Here is a 19,755-nt window from a genome sequence, read left to right on the forward strand (position 1 = left end):
TTGTGTCCGTTTGAGCTGATTCGGAGTCCCAGAATTCTTAAGCTTTCGACCGTAGGTATTTGCGTTTTTCCAACAAAGACTTTAATGTTAAGTTTTTCCTGGATGCTTTTCCGACCCCTACATGTCGTGTTATAGAAGAGAAGTTTCGATTTCCCGGTGAACATTGTAATCCTGTATGGATGGCATATTCTTCTACAACATTCACTGCTGTTTGTAAAGTTTCCTCTATGTATCCCTCACTACCCTCTGCCACCCAAAAGGTAATGTCATCTGCATAGAGGCTATGGTGGAGTCCTGGAATTTCCTTCAGTCTGGTAGGGAGACCTATCATGGCCACGTTAAAAAGAAAGGGGGATAGGACTGAGCCTTGCGGCGTACCTCTGCTGCCCAGACTAAACTCTTGGGATTCTGCTTTGCCTAGTATTATTCTTGCAGTCCGGTCAGTTAAAAAGTCTTTTATATAATTGTATACTCTTTCCCCTACCCCTAACGCTTGAAGATTGGCAAGTATAGCTTTATGTGATGTATTATCGAATGCCTTTTTAAGATCTAGGCCAACTATTACCTTTGTGTCGTGTGTATTGAGACCCGAATCAATTATTTGGTGTTTAATCTTGAGCATAATGTCCTGTGTAGACAGTTTCGCTCTGAAGCCTACCATCGTATTAGGAAAGAGCTCATTGTCTTCCATATAATTTGACAGGCGAGTTAGGATGACATGCTCCAATTACTTCCCTATGCAGGATGTCAGGGAAATAGGCCTAAGATTATCAAGATCTAGTTTCTTGCCTGGCTTGGGAATCATTATGATTGTTGCCGTTTTCCATTGCTTGGGTATCTTACCTTTTTCCCAACACTTCTTCATATATTCGGTGAGGGCTGTGATAGATTTGTCGTCTAAGTTTCTGAGCGTTTTATTCGTGATCCCATCGGGGCCCGGGGCTGATGTTGTGCTCAGTTTCATTAGTTCCATTCGTACCTCGGCCTCTAATATGGGTCGGTCTAGGGAATCATTTTCTTTACCTTTGTACGAGCTTAATTGCTCTTTGGTTGTATCCCCAATGTATCTCTGTCTGATTTCTTCAATCAGTTCTTCCTCCGTGCGTTTGTACTTACGGACAAGTCTAATAAAGTTTTGTTGTTGTGCTGTCTTGCTCGCTTCCGAGTCTATCAGACATCTTAAAAGGTTTCATGTTTTAGAGAGACTTATTTGTTTTTCCATCGCATCATACTTTTCCTCCCATTGTTGTCTGCATAGTTGCTCCGCGTACTTCTCAATATCTTTACTGAGGGTGGCTATCCTTCTAAGGCGTTTGTTGTGTTTTTGTGTTTTCCACCGTTTTTCTAGGCTCTTTTTTGCCTCCCACATATATAAGAGCTTACTGTCTGTGCTTTCTAGTCCTTCTGTTTTTGGTATGGTTTTAGTTGCGATTTGAATATTTTGCTTAAGGTTCCCTAGCCATTCATCTAAGTCTTCGATGACATCGCATGCTTCCTTCTCTCTGATTTTTCTAAAGCTATCCCATTCAACCATCTTTAATTCTTTGCCTCCTCTTTTACGTGGACCTGCTTTAAACGTGGTCTCAATTATATAGTGGTCACTGCCCACATTTTCTTGTGTGTTAAGCCAATAAGGTTCGATGATATTCTTAGTAAACGTGAGGTCAGGAGACGTGTCTTTGAATACGCTGTTTCCAATCCTAGTTGGGAAAAGGGGGTCGGTTATTAGCGTAAGGCCCTCCTGTTGGGCGTCGATCCAGAGATTTCTACCTTTGATGTTTTCTTTGTCATAACCCCATGCCGCATGCAACGCGTTGAAATCTCCTACTATAACCAATGCTTGCTTTTTAGAAATGCTGATCGTTTTTCTAAAAAGTGACCTAAATTTGGTTTTTTGTCTAGGGCTGCTATAGACATTTAATATGAATAGACTTTCACCACTCTTCTGCGATGGAACTAACTCAACAAGAACATGATCGACATCGCAGATTTCTGTATCATGTTCTATCACCGTGAGATTTCTTCGCATGAGGGTTGTTACGGACGTTTTTTCATCAGGGGTACCGTAGGATTTGTAATTCGACAATTTAGCCATTCCTCCAGTTTCCTGTAAGGCGATGACGTCTGGTGCCTCCTTTCCGTTTAGGAACTGTTGTAAGTTACCTCGTTTCTGGTGGTACCCACGACAGTTCCACTGCCAAATTTTATACTGATTACGTCGTGCCATGTCTAGGAACGGTCCCTTCCCCTGCGATTTAGATTACTTCGGTCGTATTCGGCCGGTTGTAGGGTTTAGTAGTAGTTTTAACCGGGCCTGCTCCTATAGACCTCAAATCTGTTTGCGTGTTCTCCACCAGCGTTAGTCGATTTTCTATGCTATCGATTCTTTGTTTCATGTCTACGAGCTGCAGCTGCAATCCTGCGAATTGTTGTTGCATTACCTTAGTAAGTTCTCCGAGCATATTCTCGACTTTCTTTTCCAGGGGTTTTGCGAGGTCTTCAATTTCTACTGGAGATATTTCCTCTGCCCTTTGTTTCGCTGCATGAACTACTGACTCCTGTGCAGGCGCTGGAGTTAAAATGCGACTACACGATGCTATGGAGCGACTCGCGCAGCTGATTTATTTATTTATTTTATATATTCATAATACCCCTAAAGGCCCTCGTGAGAGGGTATTACATAGGGGGGGTTACATGAGCAAAATTACAAACAATAAACGTCAAAAACGAAACAAGGTGAAAAAATTCAAATTAAATACAGACTAAGGTTGAGATATATGTTATAACTAGTAATTGGTAAATACAGCAAAAATAGAGAAAAGTATAGGCAACAAATCATTGGAAAACAAATAAGTACACAGTGAACAACCTGTGAAAATGCAAGAAAAAATAATCAATACTCAATCAATCAATATCAAATGATCAATCAATCAATAAAGCGTACACTCAAAAACGAATAAAAAATATACACTCACTCATCACACCTCAAATAAGCTGAATCAAGGTAAAAATACTACACGTGTGCTCTGCACGTTATAGAAAAGAGGGAAAAACAAGTAAAAGAGCAAAAGTTAGATGATGTCAGTATTTTGAAATAGTTCTTGAAATTTCGTGGCGTTTTTTTCTAAGGCAATGTGTGATGGTAGATTATTCCAATCGATTGTGGTACGCGGAATGAATGACTTGGAAAAAGCAGATGACTTACAGTTTAAGCGTTCAACTTTGTAGGGGTGATCGCGGCGAGGAAAAATAACGGCAGGTGGCTCGAAGAAATCGCTGTGAAGTGACACGTGGTGATAAAGTTTATGGAAAAGTGATAGGCGTGCAAGTTTGCGACGATGGAATAGTTCGGGTAGCTCTGCTCGGCGTTTTAGTGCTGTGACGCTGAAATGACGTCAATAATCTGAAAATATGAAGCGAGCGGCACGATTTTGCAGTGATTTAATGTCGTTTATGATGTAAGCATGTTCGGGATCCCAAATGGCTGATGCATATTCTAATTTTGGACGTATTAGTGTAGTAAATGCAAGTTTGCGTATGTTAGAAGGAGCCTGTTTAAGGTTACGCTTGAGAAATCCGAAAGACCGGTTTGCAGCCGCCAGGGTGAGTTTTATATGGTAGTGCCATGTCAGATCAGGTTGCAAATGAATTCCAAGATATTTATAAGTGGAGACGAGGTCAACAGTAGTACTATTCAACACGTAGGAGGTAGGAATCCGGGTTACGTGTTTACTGAAAGACGTAGACTTCGTTTTAGAGCAGTTTAGGGTCATTAGCTAAGATGAGCACCATGCATTAATGGCATTTAGATCAGTTTGCAAAGCTTTCCGGTCATTGTCAGAGGAAATTATTCGGTAAATCACACAGTCGTCAGCAAAAATTCTAATTCGGGATGAGACACAGGATGGCAAGTCATTAATGTACATTAGAAACAGTAGTGGACCAAGTACGCTACCCTGTGGGACTCCAGAAGTTGCTGGTCTGAAGGAAGAGTTACAATTGTTAGCGGACGTGAACTGTGTTCTAGAAGAAAGGAAATCTTTTACCCATGCCAAAATGTTAGGGTGAATGTTAAGCCTAGACAGTTTGGTTAGAAGCCGGTGATGAGGGACACGGTCAAAAGCTTTAGAAAAGTCGAGGAAAATAGCATCAACCTGGGATCCACCGTCGAGAGCTGAATGTATGTCATGAATGAAGCCGGCGAGCTGCATGTCACATGAGTATCCTCGGCGAAAGCCATGCTGATATTTATGTATAATGTTATGATCTTCCAGGTAGTTAAATACTTGGGTGTGGATTATATGTTCAAGAAGTTTACAAATGGTACTGGTTAATGAGATGGGACGATAGTTTAATGGCGATGAGCGTTCACCAGACTTGAAGATGGGAATTACTTTAGCGATTCACCAGTCATGTGGGATGCAGCCTAACGATAACGATTGTGAAGAAAGGGCGGACAGTATGGGACAAATGCTAGCTGATATATTCTTTAGTATCTTATTATTAAAGCCGACATGATCAGAAGCAGTAGAAATTTTGAGTTTATTTAGTAAGGAGAATATACCCGCTTCACTGACTATTATTTCTGGCATGCTGATATCAGGAATGAGGTTAACTTTCGGGCATGACGGGATGTCTTCACACGTGAATACCGAAATGAAAGCGTCGTTTAAAACTTGTGCGCACTGAGACGTGGGAATGACGCTGCTATTACTGGTGGTAAGGACTATATCTGGATGATCAACAAGATTGATGACACGCCAAAATTTCCGAGGGTTATTTAATGGCATAGATATTAAGTCATGTTTGAAGAAATGACGTCGAGTTGATGTGAGCAGTGACTGATATTCCTTATCACATGTTTTGTAGCATAACCAGGAAACTGAAAGGGGGTCTATTTTATTGGCGTGGCGGTAAAGTCTTTTCTTTTTGTTATTGAGGCGTCGAAGCTGTTGGTTATACCATGGAGCGGTGTTTACAGTTTTGATGGTGATAAGGGGAATGAACCTGCTGATTAAGTTGGTAAGTGCATTTTTAAACATGAGCCAATTATCTTCAACGGATCGGGATAAATACCCTCCTAAAAAGTTATTTGAGAATGACAGGAGTTCATTATTAATGCTATCGTAATCAGCCCTATTATAGCACCTTATTTGTTTATTGGTAGTTTTGCGCTTATTAGGGGAACTCCGGACGCTTCCAGTAAGGACGTCATGATCAGAAAGCCCGTCAAGATGAGTAATTTCAGAAAAAATATCAGGGTTGTTGGTAAATACTAGGTCTAGAATATTAGCTGATATGGCGGAACACCGCGTGGGATGAGTAATTAGCTGAGCCAGGGAAAAGTCGAGAGAAGACTGGACGAAATTATGAGCTTCACTTTGACCATCCCTAACGGATAGAGTTCACCAGCAAATGCTCGGAAAATTAAAATCGCCAAAAATTATCAAGAGAGAATTAGGAAAACGAGAACACAGTAGCGTCAAGACACGGGTAAATTCATTAGAAAAGTCAGTATCTGCATCTGGGGGGCGGTAAAAAACACCAATAAGTATGACGCTGCCGCCACACTTCAGGGATACCCATACACATTCCAAAAACGAGGTAACTGGAACAGGCACTGCAAGCACATCATTTTTTATCGCCAGAAGTACGTCACCTCCCCTTCTATGTTTCCTATCACAACGAAAAAATTTGTTATCTGCCCACGTGAGAAAAATACTGCTGTCAGGAATGTCATCGTTTAGCCACGTTTCAGTTAGTGCGACGATGGTTGGTGTGCAAAAATCAACGAGGGATGATAACGGAATGCTTTTGGACTGAACGCTTCTAATGTTCGTGTACAAAAAACGAACACCACCAGAACTTCTTTGGTGCGATGATAAGGAATGGTTAATTGTTGAACGGGGGGTAGGGTCGGGCTGCAGTCATACCGTAGCGGAAGAGGATTGAGATAGCGCAGCGTGATTAGTGATGGGTGCGGCTTGATTGGTATTGGGTTCCCATACATAAACGTCATCGTTGATGTGAAGCCTGTCAAAAACGAGCCTCACACGGTCACTTTCCTTTTTTATTGTTTTCGAGAACTGCAGTAAGTTACGCCGCTTTTCCCGAACTGGTTTAGAAAAGTCACGTGACAGGCCGAACAACGTATTTTTCAGCTTACTGCCACGACTTATTATTGCCTCCACCTCTTTATCATTGAAGAACTTGGCAATGATAGGCCGAGTTTTATTGGGTAAAAAACGCCCCAAGCGATGTGCACGGGCGATAGAAGTGACAGTGAGCCCGAGCTGATTCTGACAAAAATCAGTTACGATTTTTTGAACGGCCTCCCACGATTCCGTTGGGTCACCGTCCGCTATCCCATAAAATAAAAGATTTGACCTTCGCGACCGATTTTCAAGATCATCGATCTTGTCCTGGATAATTGAAATATTGTCACGGCTAGTGATGGCCTCCGAAGAACCACACGACTGAATTTTAGACTGCAGGACGACAATATGGTTTTGCATTTCAGACAGTTTCGCGTCATTGTTTGCGGGGATTTGTGCAGAGATAGAGGACTCTAATCTAGATTCAAGTTCAGTAACCCGTTTCGAAAGCGATTCGTAATCATTTTTCAATGTAATATGAATGTGCAAAACTTTATTTACGGATTCAAGCAGAGAAATATTTGAAGCTTCCATCCGCTTAACTGCATCGAAGACAAAGTCAAGTTTCTCTTCCTGAGGCTTAGACATGGGCCCTGGATTTGACTCAATGTCACCATGAAGTAACAACAGGCGCCAGAGGTACATTGCAGCCGCGCGAACACGCTTCAAAAAACAACAAGGGGGCCACGACACCGCAATTACACAAACATCATTGACACGGTAGCCATGCACGTCAAAATAACTGACCTGCAGAAGTGCGAACGGTGAGTGTCGCTGCGTCATCGCGGCGTCGTGGCCTGAAGTGGCGTCGAAATGCGCGTGCTTATGAGCACCCCACGAAGTGGCCGGGACAGCGGAAGCAGTCCCTTGTTGCCAGGCAGGAAACCGGATGGCGGCCGAAAGCGACGGTGCTGCCACAAAAACTGCAGAGAGGCCGTCGCCGAACGATGGCCCGTCGAAGACGGGACACACCCCAGTACGCCAGTCTCGCTCGAACTGCACGAACAGCTGGGCAGAGGTGACAAGCGGCGACTGGCCCAGGGCAGCGAGGAGCAGTATCTGCAGAAGTGCGAACGGTGAGTGTCGCTGCGTCATCGCGGCGTCGTGGCCCGAAGTGGCGTCGAAATGCGCGTGCTTATGAGCACCCCACGAAGTGGCCAGGACAGCGGAAGCAGTCCCTTGTTGCCAGGCAGGAAACCGGATGGCGGCCGAAAGCGACGGTGCTGCCACAAAAACTGCAGAGAAGCCGTCGCCGAACGATGGCCCGTCGAAGACGGGACACACCCCAGTACGCCAGTCTCGCTCGAACGGCACGAACAGCTGGGCAGAGGTGACAAGCGGCGACTGGCCCAGGGCAGCGAGGAGCAGTATCTGCAGAAGTGCGAACGGTGAGTGTCGCTGCGTCATCGCGGCGTCGTGGCCCGAAGTGGCGTCGAAATGCGCGTGCTTATGAGCACCCCACGAAGTGGCCAGGACAGCGGAAGCAGTCCCTTGTTGCCAGGCAGGAAACCGGATGGCGGCCGAAAGCGACGGTGCTGCCACAAAAACTGCAGAGAGGCCATCGTTGAACGATGGCCCGTTGAAGACGGGACACACCCCAGTACGCCAGTCTCGCTCGAACGGCACGAACAGCTCGGCAGAGGTGACAAGCGGCGACTGGCCCAGGGCAGCGAGAAGCAGTATCTGCAGAAGTGCGAACGGTGAGTGTCGCTGCGTCATCGCGGCGTCGTGGCCCCCGGCGATTTTGCCCGAGTTTAGAGTTCTCTTCCTTTAGTTGTTTTATTTCGTCCCTCTGTTTCGCGTTTTCACGGGTGAGTTGCTCTAGCATTTTCTTAATATGGTTTAGCTCTTGGCCTAGGGTGGACCCTTCTGCCACAACTTCAGGCAAACTTCCAGACCGGAGAGACTCCCCTAATATCTCGCCCACCCAGCTCACCATTTGTTGACTGCCCCGACCGCCGCCAGGACCCTCGTGGGACTGTCCTTGAGGTGATGTCGTTGCTCTTGTCTTGGATTTGGCCCGTGACCTAGATCTGTGTTGACGAGTGGACCTTGATCTGGATGTGGATCTGGGTTCGTGTTGAGTCCCTTCTCTTTCCCCTTCGGCGAGTCGCGGGATGGAGCTGGAACGATCTCTGCGTCGTCCTCCTCTGTCCTGGGTGGCGTTGCCATTCTCCTCCGTTGGATTTTCTGGTGAATACCCTTCCCTCCATGCCTGTGTTGCTCTAGTGTTCGACAAAATCTTCATTTCTCTTCGTTCATCGCCTTGTTGTTGTTCCTTTTCCCACCATCTTTTCTTCAAAAGGTACGGGGTCCTAAACCATTCTTTGCATTTTTTGTCCCCTGTAAGATGACCTTTCCCGCAAAGGCTGCACCTAGGGACGCACTGGTGGTTTTCAGTTGGATTGAGCACCCCACAACCACGGCATTTCTTGCTGTCAGGCTGTGGGCAGACATCCGCCCGATGTCCAATTCGACCACAAGTAGTGCATGTTTCATATTGCTTCTTGTATAGGAAGCACCTATATTCGGCACCACGGTAGTATACAAAATACGGCACAAACAACCCTTCGAAAACAATGACCACTGAGTCCGTAAGTCCCATACGTCGTGCATGTAGAATCGTAGGGTTCCTCTGATTGACCAAGCTTTTTTCCATGTCTTCTTGATTATCATACTTTGGTATTCCGTGGATAACCCCTTTGGATGTGTTTTCTGGTGCTGTTACATAAGCGGCTGTAGCATAGCTCTTGTCATTGATCATAATTTCCTTGATGTTGCTGTATTCCTTCGCATTGGCCAGAGTAGGTGTGCTCATGATCATGGTATTTTGTCGCATGTTGATTCTGAGAGTATCTTCCCCAGCAATGTCAGGCTGTACTTTTGCCGTTCGTAGAACACACTCTCTTATGACCGCTATACTCTGTCGCATCAAGTCCAAACATCCTCCTGGGCGTATTACAACCTTGTAATCGTCTTCTGGTAGTTGCGGTTCTTTTGGCACTGGCTGGCGATGCAAAAAAATCCTTCAGTCTCCGAGACGCCTCCATGGACGCACCTCCCGCGTTCGTGGCTGGTTCCGCGTTTCTCTTGTCTTTTGCCTTCTTGCGTCGTTCATGGGACACAACCCATCCTTGAGTGTCGTTGTACTCTTCGGGAGACAGCGTCTCCCCTCAATTTCCACAACATCCATTTCGCTTCGAACAAGCCGGGGGCCTGGCTTGTCGCCTAGTTCGCAGCGCGTCGATGGCACTGCGTTGGCACTGCGATGGCGTAGCTAGGGCGACGCTGTTGTGGGAACTTAACAAAAGTGTCACGGCTCCTGGCATCGGACGAATCGGGTGATCGTCTGGCGACAGCTGTGATGGTCTTGAATCCCGTGGTTGTTCTTATTCAGCCGCGAAAGTGAAAAACTGGCAGAGCCCATTCGAGAGGCGTTCGAGTGGCTCAGCCCCCTAGCGGCAGACCTCCTCGGCACCCGAAAAAATTAATTTTTTGGAGAAAAAATTTTATGTCTTTCTGCTTTTTTTTTTTTGTCAAGTCACTCAGCAGACTTTTCTGGAATCCGTAAAAATGCGTGCACGTGTCATTACTGATTCCTTCAGCAGCCATTGCACGCCTCAGAACGTCGAGCGTGTGCAGAATTTCAGACGGCGATGGTGATCCTTCGCTGTCGCACTCGTTGATTTCCTCGTCATCATTGCTGGAATCGGCAACCTCACACGTAGCCTTGTTGACAATATCTTCCACCGTGCGCGCACCACAAGTGGCAAAATTGTCATCCGCCATGCAAAAGTCATCAGCCGAACACCCGGCATCAAGGCATTCCCCAACTCTCAATGGGCTCCTCCGACTCTGAAAGGGACTCTGGTACCTCTTCGGGAATCCTAAAGAAGCCGCATTTACCAAAGCAGTTCGCAATGGTAGTTGACTTTACTCTATCCCAAGCCATTGAGATAAAATGGATGGCATCCAAAAGGCTTATTCGCAGGCCACCTTCGTCTTTTCTGTCGATTTTGGCAAGGATGCGGCACACAAGAAGGCTCTTGAAATTATGCTTGACGTTTTTTATAATTCCAGGGTGAAGCCCTTGCAAGTGCGTCGTCGTATTTGCAGGCAAAAAAACCAGCTTGACGTATTGAAGCGTCACTTGCTTCGGGTGGGCGGCACACTGGTCAAGAATCGGAACAATCTTCCGATTCTTGCAGGCCATTTTTCTGCCAAGGAGAGACAGAAATTCTTCAAACAGGGCCGCCGTCATCCACACTTTTTGTTTGCGCGATAGACGCATGGCAAATGGCTCTCGCGCTTGAAACACCGAGGCTTCTGAGAATTTTCAACTGTGGTCAACTTTAGTTTTTCCTACCCGTCGGCATTACAGCACAGAAGAACCGTTATTCTTTCTTTGCTTTGTTTGCCTCCTTGGCACGCTACACCTTTTAAGCAAAGGCTCTTCTCTGGTTGAAGATTAAAAAACAGGCCTGCCTCATCTGCATTAAAAACATCACGAGGCTCATACCTAGAGATAAGAGACTCCAGCTTCGCAAGCCAGTCGCTAACAACAGTCTCGTCAGCCTTCTTGGCTTCCCCGCAGACGCTTTTGTACACAAAACCGTGTCTCGTCTTTAACCGGTGCAGCCATCCACCTGAGGCCTGGAATTTGTCGGTGTGCAGAGCAAGTGCGCTCTCGTCGGCTTTTTCGCGCAAAACTTTGCCGTCAAAGTTCACACCGGCTGCAGTAACTTTCTTGAACCAAATCAATAAAGACTCTTCAAGTTTCACGTGTTGGGCTGTCTTCGCTTGCTTCATGTTCACGGTGAACGAAAGCACATTTTTCATTAGTGTGTCCTGCTGTCCAACAATTGTGCTCAATGTCGACGTAGCGAGGCCTAGCTCCATAGCGTTTTCTTTTCGTATCCTCATCGACCTTTCGAAGAATGTCGAGTTTCTCCTTAAAGGAGAGAGCCTTCCGCTTGCGAGACATGGCTTGCTGCGACTCCGCAAAAAGGCACAACCAAATACGTGTGCTCGACTGGGCAAGACTGTCGACAGCCTCCGCACTACAGTAATCACGTGTCCGCACCAGAGAGCACCCACCACCAAGCAAAACAAAAATTGGATTGGATTTGTCTCCATCGTCGCCAGCGCCATCTGGAGCTTTCAAGAGAAAGCATAAGGCGCACTCCGGCATTCGAGATCGCGCAGACCTTCGAATCTGTCGCACGCCGCTCGCAGGCAGCGCTGACAACGTGCCGAACCGGCGATGGAGCTCGCATTTCAGCGCGTGCGTGCACGCTGCTTGCTTCTGCTGCCGTCGGTGGGGTGGCGCTTATTCGCATCAAACAACTCGGGTAAAAATCGGTTCATAATAACCGTACTCTAGCACATAGTAAATTAGTGAGCCTCGGCCGGGATCACAGAAAAATTCCTATCACCCCAAATTTCGTATCAGCCATGATCGTATCATGATCGTATCATCGAGATTCTACTGTATATCTGCCTCGCTCACCGACTTTTCATACGTTTCTTTTTTTTTTGTACTTTAGCTCGTGGGCAGCATTGATTTACAAATAAAAATAAATAAAAACTGCCAGGCCAGCGCTAAACGCGCAGCACAGTCACAGCGAAAGCTTGAAGAGCAGCCTTTAAGAGCCTTTTTTAGGGGCGAAGCTCCTTAGGGCGTGGGCTGTGCGTCCCCTGTAGCCTCTATGTAGCCACCTTTAGTTTAGTTCTTGCAGTGTTCACTAGATGGCGGTATCGTCTCCTGTATGTAGCCACCTCTCGTTTAGTTCTTGTAGTGTTTACTAGATGGTGGTACTTGTAGCTGATGATGAAAAGATGCAAGATGTTATAAACTAGAAAGCGGTACTTGTAGTTGATGAAAGACGCGAGATCTTATAAAATAGGAATGATGTCACATATGGCGCGTGTCATTGGTTGAAGGCAATCGTTCGATTTAGTGCGGCGACGTACGCTAGGGGGAGCGATGTAATAAGATCGAGTGGGCAAAATGTACAGAGGATTCATGGTTTACCAGGTTTACCTCCGGAGCTTCGCCCACTCATCATCATTCACTTCGTGGATATGGCGGAATTTTTTTAACACTCTTTGGGTAACTCTTGCAAGCACACTTGCAGGGTACTGGATGCGCCATGAATCATTGTGTAGTATGCAGGCATTCGCTTTGCCATCTTTCGTCATTCTTTGAAAAAGCGTAGTACCTGCTGCACACTTGCAAGGAACTTGGTGCAATTTTTTTATACTGTGCCAGATGTTTTTGCCAGGAATTATCCCAGAAGCTTTTGTAATCCCCAGGATTCTCCACAGTGGGTATGCGCCCTAGTTATTAGGTAAACAAGATCAAGCTTTGAGGGGCGAAGCTCCTTATGGTGTGGCTTGTGCGTCCCTCATTGTAGTGCACAACCACAGAAGGTACATACCCGAAAAAGCAGTCCTTAGAATGTCCGCTGGACGGCGGTACTTATATATGATGAGTACATGATGGAAACGTTTGAGATAGCTGTACTTGGAGTGTTCACTAGATAGACGCACAAACGGTCAGGTAGACACGAATGAACGGACTGATGGAAAAACGGTCGTACGCACGGACAGACAGATGCACCGACGGTTACATGGGTGGACCAACACACGGACAGATTTACCAATGCTTCGCCCCTCTAATCATCATTCACTCAGTGGATGTGCTGCGATTTTTTTTATAGACGTCAGACTCTGCCCAGACGCCTCCACCAGAGCCCCCATCGCCGCTTTGGCCATAACTGGGTAGTGCAAAGATAGCCGTCCGCAAGCGAACGTGCATAGGCCCCCCTCTTTCGGTGGTGTTGAGGCACGGTTTCCTGATAATCAAGGACCTGACGAGCTTCTAACCTCAATCCAATGTTGCTTCAGAAAAGTAGGAAGCTCACCAAAGTGAACTGCGGGTGCAACGCCAAAAAAGTTTCAGTTTATTTGGGCGGGCTGCAACTGGCAACTTAGGTGCAGGCGAGTGTCGCATGGTATCGAGTTCGAGGCAAGCACTCGCTTCGACATGCGTTCTGTAACGAATGCATTAAGTTTGGGTGCACGCATAATGCCAAAGCAATAATGTATATACGCGAGCAATGTATCTTACGATCAGTGAAGTCAATTTATCAGATGGCTTCAGCAATTTTCGTCTTTACAGTTGCATTCTCCACCCATCTCTCTTTTTGTGCATTGAACTATTTTATTACGCAGCCTAAAAAGTTCTGTTCACGATTGCCTTTCTTTTTCATATACTGTGAATGGAGATGCATGCGTCTCCACTTTTTTGGTGTACAACGAAAGGCAAAACCGAGGCCTCTGAGATAGCTCCAGCAATCGCCGAGACCAAAGGCAAAAAAGAAAAAGAAAAAGCTTATTGTCACAACCAACATTTTACGATTTACCTGTATGATGTAAATGTTAGCATTTGTTAAAGCTGAACTTGCAGCCATCAAAGCGTATACGTGCACAATGTTGTGTGGTGGCGACTAGATCAGATTATCGGTAGTCGCTGCTTTTGTGACGTTTTAAGGCGCGTTGCCAGTCTGAATTTGACACTGCGCGCAACGCGGTCAGAGGCTCTGTTAAGCTTCATAATCAAAGTTACCATCGTTCGTCGTCAAGGCTGCTCAAAACAATAACAGGAGTCTTGAATTCGTACACTTTTTCATGTGACCCCCCCCCCCCCCCCCCCCGTGAAAAACACGAGTAATTCGCTTACCCAACCCATTCGCAATGGCCCGTATCGACCGCTCTCGCCGTTCTATTTCTCGACAGCTATTGAAATAAGTAAACTTGATGTCCTTTACGTCTGTGACAATGCACAATGAAACAGTAGCGCGACTAAGGTCTTTCTTTAGCGACCGCGGAGCTGTTGCGTCTGCTCTTGTTTTGCCGTCGTTCTTGCAAGTGAATCAGCAAGCACTTCATGGCGGTTTAGCGATGCTTCTGACAAGCTGAGAGAACTTCGTAGCTTTTTTCTGAGTGTTCTATTCACAAACACACCTAATATTTAGCTCAATCGTTGTTTCGCATGCACTGATTGCAACTGGTTGTGCAGTGAACTGTGCAAGGTAGTCGGGCTTTGCACTACCCAAAACTGCTTTGACAGGTGGCACTAGGTGTCTGCAAAACTCCAGAGTCTGACATCTATAGGAGGTGTTGGTTAAGCTTGCCTTTCGCCATGGCTGAATTTTGGCGGCACCACTAATCTTTGCCTGTTGGGTACAAGCTGTGACTGGACTCTTGGCCATTGAAGGTGACTTGATAATAGGTTGTCATGACATCTCCATGCATGGCCTTCACACCGCCTTTGTTGGTCTTCAGTGCCTAGCCATAATAAGAACTGAGCTTGGTAACCAGATCACAAGCCAGTTTTCTCCGGCTACCTAAGCTCTGTGTTCCAGCCCGCCTTTGTTTGGAAATAAGGTTTCACTATGCTGTGCCCATTCATTTTTCAACTTGGTCGGCACAGTCCTTCTTGCTGATGGGGATATGACCATATGCATCGCCTTCCTATAGAGCAAGGAAGGTGCGGCTGTCACCATCTGAGAGTATTGTAGTATACCTGAGGTTGTGTATTTTCAGTGGTCTTTGAAAGAGCACTAGTCCAGTTTTCCACTTTTATTTGCCCCAATTTTTTTGCTGGACTTCTTTTGACATACATGCCTCTCCTTCCACAACTGGTGAATTGGATTGTCATCTTTGGGTCCTCGTTTTCACGGAGCACCAAAATCGCTTATTACAACATAGTCAAGGACTAAGCCGGTAAAAGTTTTGATAACAGCATCAACACACAGTGTTCACGCATCTTCCATGAACCATCATAAGAAATCGCATCCTGTTCTGGGCCACCAGGCTTCAGTTGGTTGTACAGATTGTGAACGATGAGCGTGCTCTCAGACATGCCATTATTATTCATTGGCTGCAGTCAAGGCGGGTGTCAGCTTCGGCTTGAGATGTGCCTGCCATGTCTTGGCATGCATGCCACAGGTAGGCACATTCATTGTTGCAAAGGTGTCATTCAGTGCAGTTTGGCGATTGCCATTGCTTTCAAGGAGCTTGTGGCAAGAATGTTCATGACAAACGCGTTACACGTTTTTTCCACTGTTCATGCGTGTCGAGCTCCACACCAGTGTGTTATGCCTATCATAAAACATAACCGCCTTTATGTTGAGGCCGTAAAGCTGCTCGCTTGTGCGCACCAATACATTACAGGCTTGCAACACATTGCATCATTAATAATTTCTTGATTGGTCGGGAGGCCAGTTGTGGGGACTCAATCGTCAATGGTGATGTAGCCCTGAAGGGTCACCACTATGGGAAAAACAGCATCGAAAGTCGGGCAGTCATCGTTGGTAGGCTGGGCTGACACCTCGTAGATGCCATCGTCAGCTGCTACTACCGCATGCTTCGGCCTCACAAAACTGCTGTTCTGCAAGCAGTTGGTGTTGACTTGTGCAGGTGTACTTTTCCACACGAGAGTGATGATGTGCACTACTCCAACTAAGTCCACTTGATACAACACGTTCCAGCTTCTGAGCATGCCAACATTCGCTCTAGCAGGTGTCTGCGATATTGCGCTCAACAGGAAGGCTTTAACTACGTGGCTTCTATGCCTTTCTAACGACAGGAAGAGGCAAGCCCCCTGTGCCAGTCATGTTATGGCAAGAAGCCCAATTATCCTTCTTGTGCACTTGCCACTAATACATGTCTCGCATTTGAAAGTCACTGTCTTGATGAGTGCCAGTGGTTGCATATATCGACGGTGTCCCAACAAATTTTCCCAAGCAAGGACTTTCTCACTTATGCTGAGTAAAAAGTCAAGAACTGTTTTCAGACACAATGACTAGGATCAAACCTGCCTGCGATTCTGTATACCCAAGTATCTGAGATAAGGCAAGTTTTCTCTGCTGCGATTTGACAGCGTCTTCTCCACTGTCTTCGAAAAAGGTTTGAGGACTTGAAGAGCCTGGCAAGTGTCGCGAACACATTTCTGGATAGCCAAAAAAAGCACTTGAACTCGTAGTCAAAATAAAAGGCCCAACCGCTTCCTTAGCTCTGTGGTTACGATCATTGTGGACCATTTGGTCTCCGATTTGACTAACTACATTGAGTTCCCGGTCCATTCAGCTTACTTCATGGCTGTGTGGAGTTCCTCCGCACTGACAAATCAGGTGCAAATCCGTGGACACACAATACTCACGATGGAATGGTTGTGCGTGCTATAGCAGATGACAGGTGTGCACCTCAACATTCGATTAACAGTTAAGTGATGGCGCTGCTGATGTTGCAGTTGCATTCCAAAACGGGTGCTAAGAACTGCTGCATTAGGTGTTTGCACCCGCTGCACCTTTTTGTATTTGGTGCCATGCACTTTTATTAAGTTGAGTAGAGACATTTGGGCAATATACACTAGCAGCCGCTGACTGCTGATTGCTATGAAGATCCAATAAAAAATGTTGCTCTACAACTACTGAAATCAATGTTATAAATAATTCTGATTTGTTGTACGTGCATTCGTATACTTGTTTTTTTTGTGTGTGTAATTGTTTATTCACCTAGCTTGGAACTTGATGTTTTTAAAATTGACAACATTTTCAGCGGTCGGTGAGTCTCGGAGCTGTCTCCATGCTTTCTTTTGTTGTTTGCGAGCATTTTGGCACCCACTGTTCCACCAGGGCACTCGTGGTTTTCTGCCCAGTCCAGATGTTTGCGGAATGCACTTAGCTGCAGCTTCAATAACAAAAGCAGTAAAGTATTGTACAGCCGCATCTAAGCTAGAACCGCATATGTCAGTCCAACGTGAGCTGGCAGCCTTGTAAAACTGGTCCCAATCTGCTTTTTTTATCAGCCATTTGGGAACCTGTGGAGGACTTTCATTTGGTACTGCTGAGCTCAGAACTACAGGATAGTGGTCACTTCCAAAAAGATTATGGATGACTTTCCAGTAGAGTAGTGGAAGAAGCGATGGAGATACAATGCTTAGTTCAATGGACGAGTAGGTATGGTTAGCGAGGCTATAATGTGTTGCCTCTTTCCTATTGAAGAGACATGCACCAAAGGAGAAAAGAAACTGTTCAATCAGACGACCTCGTGCATCGCAGCGTGAGTCACCCCACAGACTGCTATGTGCGTTAAAATCTCCAAGGAGAAGGTACGATTCTGGAAGTTCATCAATTAATGCCTGGAATTCTTGTTTAGTAAGTTGGTGCTGAGGAGGTATATAAATAGAGCAAATTGTGACCAGTTTATTCAAGATAATGGCTCGAACGGCTACTGCCTCAAGAAACGTCTGAAGTGGTAAATGTGTACAGGCAGTTCCTGGATCCACAACATTGGCAATGCCACCGGATGACGTGACTGCATCATTCCGATCCTTTCTAAACATGGCCTAATGACATAGAAAGTTTGTGTGTTTTGGTTTCAAGTGTGTCTCTTGTACACACAGCACTTTTGGTGTATATTTGTGTAAAAGTTCTTGAATATCGTCGAGGTTTTTCAGCAGTCCTCTGACGTTCCACTGTAATATTTTTGTCATTTTAATCTATGTGGTGCTGCGTGTACAAAGGTGTTGCCTTACGTTACAGGGTCCTTAGGAGGCCCTGTGATTCGTATTCTTTCTTTTTTAGTGTGCTCCAAAGAGCTGCGCCTCTCCTTCGGCGTCTCGGGTGCCGGAGGAGTCGTACTTGTATCCATCGCCTCTTGTGAGGTGGTGGATGATGTCTGCTCGGCAGACACATTCACAGAACTTTCGGACCTAACTGCGCTTGCAGTGGTCCGAGGTCCGGCAGACTGGGTAGCCTGCTGGGACCTGTTTGTTGGGTGGCGGCAGTACTGGCTGCTCCAGCCGGGAGCGCTTGTGGCGCGCCCGCAGTCTCGCTCTGTGCGACTTTTGTGGGCACGGAAAGATGCGGCGCGTCACATCGGCAAAGGAGGGAGTGGACTGATGGATGGAGAACCGTTTACATGCTTCTTGAAAAGACAGATTGAACTTCACTTTAATCTCAAAGATTTGTTTTTCTTTCTTCCATATTGGGCACGATCTCGAGTAGGCAGCATGGTCTCCTTCACAGTTTGCACAACATGATGTGTTTGAATTACAGGTATCTGATGCGTGCTCGTTAGATGCACATTTTGCACAAGTATTACGCCCTCTGCAACTTTGTGACCCATGTCCAAAGCGCTGGCACTTGAAACATCTGCGAGGGTTTGGCAAGTAGGGCGTGACACAGAGCTCGCAGTAGCCAGTTTCAATTGAATCGGGTAAGTCACTGGTACCAAAGGTGATGATTATGTGTTTCGTGGGTGTTTCCTTTTTGTCTCGTCGTATAATTATTCTTTGGACTTTGACTACATTCTGGTCTTGCCAGCCTTCTAATAATTCACTTTCGGACAGTTCAAGCAGGTCGTCATCAGAGACCACGCCATGCACTGTATTCATTGACCTGTGTGGGCCCACTGAGACTGGGACATCCCCAAACGCTATCAGTTTAGGTAAGTTGTCGTATTGGAGCTTGTCGCGGACCTCCAAAAGAAGGTCGCCGCTTCCCAACTTTGTTACATGGTATCCTGGGCCGATTGCTTCGGTGAGTGTTTTCGAGACAAGAAAAGGTGAAATTGCTCGAACTGTTTTGTTCTCTTTTTGGCTATGGACGACATGAAACTTAGGAAAAGACTACTTCGGTTTGGAAAAGAGGAACGGCGCTTCGGTGCGCCACCTTTTGGGGCGGCGATCAGGGAGAGGGAAAAGAGGTTGGCCATACAGATTGTGTACAGTTCGGTGGCGATGGTGGCCACCCACCACCGAGCCTTGTTGCATCAAGTCCCAAGCTAGGAGAACGCGACGACAAACCAGGAGGGAAAGCTGGCAGAGGTTTTTATTGGGAATCAGTACATATACTCATGAAGCAAGAGTCTGGAAATGGTGAGTAGGGTAGTAGGACGAGAACCACATCCTCTTCCTCTAGTAAGCACACAAGGCAATGGTTTGGAAGACCAAGTGAACTTCCTTGGTGACACTTTGAACAGGTCTCCAAATCGTCCCATTACAGTCCAGCATTTCAACGATATAAAGCAAGAATAGAAAAATAGAAAGTAAAACGCAAATCCACAAACAATGAGGCATACATTGAACCTTTCATCTCAGCTGAGTTACAAGCATCATTAAACTGCTGTAACAAAACCGCCCCAGGCCCTGACTGTATATTATACGAAATGCTGAAACGTCTGCCTCCTGAAACCCAGAAAACTCTCCTTTCTTTGTATAATGCCGTTTGGTTTTCCGGTGAGATTCCTTCCACCTGGAAAGAAGCAATCATTATTCCGATTCTTAAGCAGGGCAAGGACCCATCTTTAGCATCAAGCTACAGGCCCATAGCATTGACAAGTTGCGTATGCAAGGTTTTTGAAAAAATGCTGAACAGACGATTGATGCATTTTCTTGAAACAAATAGACTGCTTGACCCTTACTAGTGTGGGTTCCGAGAGGCTAAGTCCACTACTGACCACCTTGTCAGTATCGCGGCAGAAATTTGTGATGCTTTCATTCATAAACAATTCTTTCTGTCAGTGTTCC

Source organism: Rhipicephalus microplus, chromosome 6, assembly GCF_043290135.1.
Source record: "Rhipicephalus microplus isolate Deutch F79 chromosome 6, USDA_Rmic, whole genome shotgun sequence".
Classification (NCBI taxonomy): Eukaryota; Metazoa; Arthropoda; class Arachnida; order Ixodida; family Ixodidae; genus Rhipicephalus; species Rhipicephalus microplus.